We start from the raw sequence: 6904 nt of genomic DNA, 5'->3' as shown, positions 1-6904 counted from the left end.
CACACTGGGAGAGAAGTAGGTAGGAAGGAACATCTCCTTTATCAGGACCTCAGAAGCCCTTGCAGGATCGGAGCCTAAGAAGGGTCCTAGTGGTCCAGAAAAGGAAGGTCATGTAGAAGAACAGCAGATCTCAAAATACCAGGAGAACATGATGGGAAAAGGCATGTTGCATCTACCTTAACTTGGCATGAAATAATAGAATTATAGGGTTGGGAGAGATTTTGGAGGTCACATAGAGGAGATTCCTATTGTTCTTGTCCCATTCTTGTTTTGGGGAGGTAATAAAGTTATTTGCCAGTTTTGACTGACGTGCCCTCTAACTCTTCCATCCCAACAAGTATATATTGGCTTGTTTGGAACCCTGCAGCAGGATTCGGGGAACCTGTGGCTTTGCAGATATTGTCAGACTCCTATCAGCCCCAGTCACTGGCCAATGGTCAAGGAGGATGGGAGCTATAGGTCAACAATATTCTTAGACAACAGTTTGAATCCCCATTCAGCCACACGAAGCTCACTTGACATGAAGTTGGGCCAGTCACTGCCTCTCAGCCTAACTTACGTCACTGTTTTGTTATGGGGATTAAATGAGGTGGTGGAGAACCACATATGCCACCTGGAGCTTCTTGGAGGAAAAGGTAGGATACAGATGCAATTAACTGAATGAATGAATGAAACAAAACCACAACCTAAAACCAGTACAGCAGCAGTATAAAAACTCTGTTTTTAAATCTAAAAGTGAATAAAACCAGAAAAGACAAAAAAAAACAAAAAAAAACAAAAAAACATGTAAAACAGGGTCCAATCTTATGCTTCAGGGCAAAAATGATATATCTTTACAAGAAGCCTGAAGCAAGCCATGGTTGCTGCTTCACAGAAGACGAAAGGGAGTTCAACAGCACCAGGGCAACAACACAAAATGACCCATTTTGGGGTTTCCACCCTATGATATTCTGTAAGGTGAAGAGCCATGATTAGATATTTTCCCCAGATGACCTAAGTGATCTTATCGGGTATGTACAGGGGCAGGGAGTCTTTCAGGTATCCTGGTCTGGACTAGCATGCTCAGAACATGCCCTTTGAAATTAATGCAACACAGAAAGTTTGTTAGAGATCAAGTGAAATACAGTCATTTTGACAAGGTACCTTCCCCATATATCAGCTTTGTAACTATAAGTTATGTCAAAGTCAGACCTCCAGCCACTCATACTTACTTATGGAGAGGCTATGTCACAGACAAGGCTGTATATTGTCTCCCTGCTTATTTAACTTATATGCAGAATTCATCATGCGAAAGGCTGGGCTGGATGAATCCCTAGCCGGAATTAAGATTGCCGGAAGAAATATCAACAACCTCAGATATGCAGATGACACAACCTTGATGGCAGAAAGTGAGGAGGAATTAAAGAAGCTTTTATTGAGGGTGAAAGAGGAGAGCGCAAAATATGGTCTGAAGCTCAACATCAAAAAAACGAAGATCATGGCCACTGGTCCCATCACCTCCTGGCAAAATAGAAGGGGAAGAAATGGAGGCAGTGAGAGATTTTACTTTCTTGGGCTCCATGATCACTGCAGATGGTGACAGCAGCCATAAAATTAAAAGACGCCTGCTTCTTGGGAGAAAAGCAATGACAAACCTAGACAGCATCTTAAAAAGCAGAGACATCACCTTGCCAACAAAGGTCCGTATAGTAAAAGCTATGGTTTTCCCAGTAGTGATGTATGGAAGTGAGAGCTGGACCATAAAGAAGGCTGATTGCCGAAGAATTGATGCTTTTGAATTATGGTGCTGGAGGAGACTCTTGAGAGTCCAATGGACTTCAAGAAGATCAAACCTCTCCATTCTGAAGGAAATCAGCCCTGAGTGCTCACTGGAAGGACAGATCGTGAAGCTGAGGCTCCAATACTTTGGCCACCTCATGAGAAGAGAAGACTCTCTGGAAAAGACCCTGATGTTGGGAAAGATGGAGGGCACAAGGAGAAGGGGACGACAGAGGACGAGATGGTTGGATAGTGTTCTCGAAGATACCAGCATGAATTTGACCAAACTGCGGGAGGCAGTGGAAGACAGAAGTGCCTGACGTGCTCTGGTCCATGGGGTCATGAAGAGTTTGACACGACTAAACGACTAAACAACAACAACAAATGTCACAGATAATTGAAGCCTCAGTGATGCCTTCAGCGATTCAATTATTTGACGGTACTGTATCTTTATTTAATTTTCTTTCCTCTATGTGACATGTTATTTTCCTATAAAACGAATAAAATAGTCAAAGAAAAGAGAAGGAGATTAATGGACCTACCTTCATCATGCCCATTATTTTCAGTTGGCCTACTCCAATCTGGATGCAACCCAAAAGATTCCACAAATGAATGTCTCAGGCCTTAATAGGCTCTAAAGGACCTCTCATACATTGTAAAAATGTAAAGTACATTTAAAAAAATCACTTTGAAGAACATGCTACATCAACCGTCTTTCACAAGATTGATTGACACCTGGACCATAACCTTATGATTTTCATTAGGGTGGGTCTCCATATTGCGATAACTGCCAAATAAATGACACAGAAACAGGTATGGGGGAATTCTCCATAAAAAAATTACAAGTTCAGCCAAAGGTGTAATTAAATCTAGTTTTAACTGGTATTGAACTGACTGTCCACACGCAAAGGGTTTTTTCCATGCACTGGACGGGCTTTAAAAGCATCTGCAGTCTCCGCAAAAGTCTTACATTCACCGAATGCCTTGCACTTGTTCCAGGACTCACTGCAAGACCAGGTGAGTCTTCTTGACCATGGGAATCCCTTGTGGGTCATAAAATGATGATGAAAGAATAGCTGGAATAAACTCTGCATTGGGTATGTGGAACCTGTGTCCCTCCAGATATTGTTGGACTCCAACTCCTATCAGCCATAACCATTATGGCCAATGGATAGGAATGATGGGAGCTATAGTCCAACAAAATCTGGAGGACCTTAGGTTCTTCAATTAATAATAAGAGCAGCATAGAGGTACAATGTGGGTGCCATTGTAAAGTACACATTCTCTGCATTTGCTTTGTGTCGATCTGATGGGAGCATAGGGAAGCCGCCTTGTACAGAGTTGGACCAGTGAACCATCTGCATCAGTGACTGGCACTAAGTCTCCAGGGTTGCAGAAAGAGGGCATTCTCAGGCCTATCACAGGAGATGCCAGGAATTAAACCTGAGATTTTCTGAATGTGAAGCAGATGCTTTACCTCAGAACTATGTCATGTCCCAAACAGGGAATCTGAAACCTTTGCAGTCTGGTCAGAATGTGAGAAGAGCACAGCTGGATTGGTTTCTCGCTACTTTGTTACTCCCATTTTAACCTAACTGTACGTTAATTGTGCACAGTGCCAGATTTATGTATAAGCTAAACAAGCTAAAGCTTAGGACCCCACTCTCTTGCCGCCCCCCAAATATACTTCTTAATTGTAAAGGTAAAGGGTAAAGGGACCCCTGACTGTTAAGTCCAGTCGCAGACAACTCTGGGGTTGCGGCACTCATCTCGCTCTATAGGCTGAGGGAGCCAGTGTTTTGTCCGCAGACAGCTTCTGGGTCATGTGGCCAGCATGACAAAGCCACTTCTAGTGAACCAGAGCAGCACATGGAAACGCCATTTACCTTTCTGCCAGAGCGATACCTATTTATCTACTTGCACTTTGACATGCTTTTGAACTGCTAGGTTGGCAGGAGCAGGGACCGAGCACTGGGAGCTCACCCCATCATGGGGATTCGAACTGCCAACCTTCTGATCAGCAAGCCCAAGGCTCAGTGGTTTAGACCACAGTGCAACCCGCGTCCCTCTCAATTATATTTCTTAATTGTATTTCACTATTAATATACTTCTTCTTAATTGTATTTGTTCAACAATTACTTTGATAAAATACATATTTTGTTATGTGCAACTGGCTTTAGATACCTGTTAGGTCCATAAATTACCATATAGCATATATTCAACACAAAAAAACAGTGACAATTTGTTGTTGACAAAGGACAGCTGGACATATAAAGGCCCCCATTACCTTCAGTAGCTTAGGGCCTCATCAAACCTAAATCTGGCCCTGATTGTGCAGGATATAAATCACGTCAACAAATGAAATAAAAGAGATAAATAGAGATGGCCGTTGAGCAACAGACATTTGAGCAACTTGTAAAATAGCTGCAAGTAAACAAACACACAAAAAGGGTAATGCTCTTGAATACCAGTTGCTGGAAACTGCAGGGAGGGAAATTTGCTTTTTGTGCTCAGGTCTGTCTTGCGCATTTGCCACAGAGGCATCTGGTCAGCCACTGTGAGAACAGTATGCAGGATTTGATGGGGCATTGGCCTCATCCAGCAAGCTCTTCTTACATTCTCATGATTAGTTTCAGAGGACCCTGTGGCTTCCGGTCCTCAAATGATACATAGTTGATATTGTTTCTTCCCTGGCTGCATCATGTTTCCTTTACATTGAAACGAATAGGGTAGAATAATGTGAAGACAACGTAGCGTGCATAATGTATGCAATTCATTATGTAAATAACACAATGTAAGTGAATTTACCACAGCAGAGAGTGAGATGAATGACATAGTTTTTGGTGAAGATGAACTGCAGGAGGAGGAAAACCACGCTGCGCGTGACAGATACAGAGCAGAGCGGAAAGCAATACCCTCTTAAATCTTTCATCAGAATAGGAAATGTTTGTCCACAAGATTAATGGATACAGAATGTCACAGACATGAGTGTTTTTTTGGAACTATCATGTTTTATGTTTTCTGCCAGAGACCGGGGGCGGGGGGGGAGGTAAATTGTGCTTTGGTGAAAGGAGATTGATACTTGAGCATCCAATATTTTGCAAATAACATGAGAATCATGGGCAATTTCTTCCCCCATTTCAGTTTTGATTGGAATTCTCTGACATCCTTACCTATAATGCTTTCACATTAGTGTAAAATATATTTTATTGCATCGGTATTTGTTGTTCCAGAACCATTGATTCCATAAATTTATTCGGCTGCTCATTACAGATTCTCCTAAAATGAGTTAATTTAATCATCACTATGATATTATGGTGTTTTTCTTCCAAACTGTTGTCTTACTGCTGAGGGATTCCTTTAATTCCAGTTTTTAGTTATGCAGATTTTTCAATTGTCGCCTTTAAGAGCTTAGCTATTGTGTACAAATCGACACCTAGCACTTGATCTTTTGAGAAACCCAGAAACATCATTTTTGGCTTTAGAGAAGTGGCCTACCATCTGGCCCACAAGGACTTTTCAGCCAAGCCACACTCACCTACCCTATATCTGACATTAGGTATTGTACGGGTAAAGATGGGGCTTGGCTGAAATGATGTTTGCAGGCAGGACCAATCAATTGAAAGCTGTGTTCAAAGCACAGTGACACAATATTGCAAAATTAATGAATGTTAGAATGATGTTGGAATGAAGCTAGGTGGTTTAAGCAGTAATGCTATAAAGGTGTATGTAAAAAAGGATTGATAATAGATGAAAATTTAAAGTTATAGTATATTAAGTTAAAGGATCATGAGAAAACAAAGAGGGAAAGAAATTGCTGACTTAACTAATTGAACTGGAATACAAAAAAGGGAGGTATGAGGAGGTCAGGGAAACAAGGATATGAATGTAAGCTATGGAAAGATTGACCCATTTTTCTTTTGAAGTGTCTTTTATTCTTTTATTCTGTATTTTGTATTTTGTATTTTTCTTGTATTTTTACTTTTTGTTTTTCTGTAATTCTTTTTTTCTCTGAAATTTTAATAAATATCATTTTAAAAAAAACAACAAAGCACAGTGACACCTTTAGAAGCTCCTCTCGAAGCATTATCTTGTCCTGCACTTTGCACAGGGCTTCTAAAGATCAAAAATCAGCCCCTAGAACTGGGCAATCGGTGCTTCTTGGAGCTTTCCTGGTTATCACCAGTGCCAGGGAATCCCATCAAGACCCATCAGTGGGTCACTTTGCACAGGATCCCCTCAAACCTTGATCTTGCCCAGTGTACAGTTATAAGTAGTAACAGTAATGGCAGTACTCATCCATCTGTGACCCTTTCTGGACATAAATAACCTGGCTTTTGTTGTCTATGGTCTGGTAAACTCTAGGTTAGATTACTGCAATGTTAACTGCTTGGGTCTGCCTTTGGAGACAGTAGAGAAACTGCAGGTAGTGCAGAATACAGTGGTGAGATTACCAATTGGAACCAGAACCACATGTACCTTACTTTATGTTCCATGATGGAGGGAAGGCAGACAGAATAAGACTGTAAGCAATAATAAAAAATATCTCTGCTATCTCTTTTAGAACACTCTGAAGGATGTCTTCCCAGCAATCACAGTGCCCAACCAAGCCACAGCCATGCCAAGACAACCCACAGAAATGTCCACCAAAGCAAGATGCTGACTGCCCTCCACCAAAAACGTGCTCACCTCCCCAAGATCAACAGAAGAAGGCACCTCCATCCTGTCCACAGAATCCAAAATAACATTTCCTGGAGTTAAGAAGAGAGAAGGCAATTGCTGGGGGCAATGTCAAAAGTGGACTGCTTCCTTTCCACATGCTCATAACTAAAAACTCAGGTCCTGCTTACAGAATTTTCGTTGTGGCATCTGGTCGGCCACTGTGAGAACAGGAAACGGGACTAGATGGGCCTTTGGTCCAGTCCAGTTCTTCTCTTCTGATGTTCCTGATGTTAGTCCAAATCCACATAATTCTCCTTTGCAACCCCAATGCCTACTGTGAAGAGATAACCCAGCATTGATGCTCAATTGGCTTGCAAGATATTACATAATATACAGGTCTCACTTTGCCTTTCGCCACACCACAATTGTCCTTATTTCTCTTTTCCATTCTGGCAGAAAACATAAAACATGATATTTTATAATA

The 6904-nt window shown here is 41.5% G+C and overlaps 1 long non-coding RNA gene across 1 annotated transcript; it reads left to right on the top strand.

Annotated features, from left to right (window-relative positions):
* The first annotated feature begins 2691 nt into the window (after positions 1–2691).
* LOC308465499 lies at positions 2692–6904 on the top strand. Its single transcript, XR_013980486.1, has 2 exons — positions 2692–2775; positions 6323–6904. It is a non-coding gene; the product is annotated as an uncharacterized lncRNA (long non-coding RNA).

This window comes from Podarcis pityusensis, assembly GCF_964106645.2.
Source record: "Podarcis pityusensis genome assembly, chromosome: 16".
In the NCBI taxonomy this organism is placed as follows: domain Eukaryota; kingdom Metazoa; phylum Chordata; class Lepidosauria; order Squamata; family Lacertidae; genus Podarcis; species Podarcis pityusensis.
Note: the sequence above shows the minus strand (reverse complement) of the source record. Positions and strands in the feature narration are given on the sequence as shown.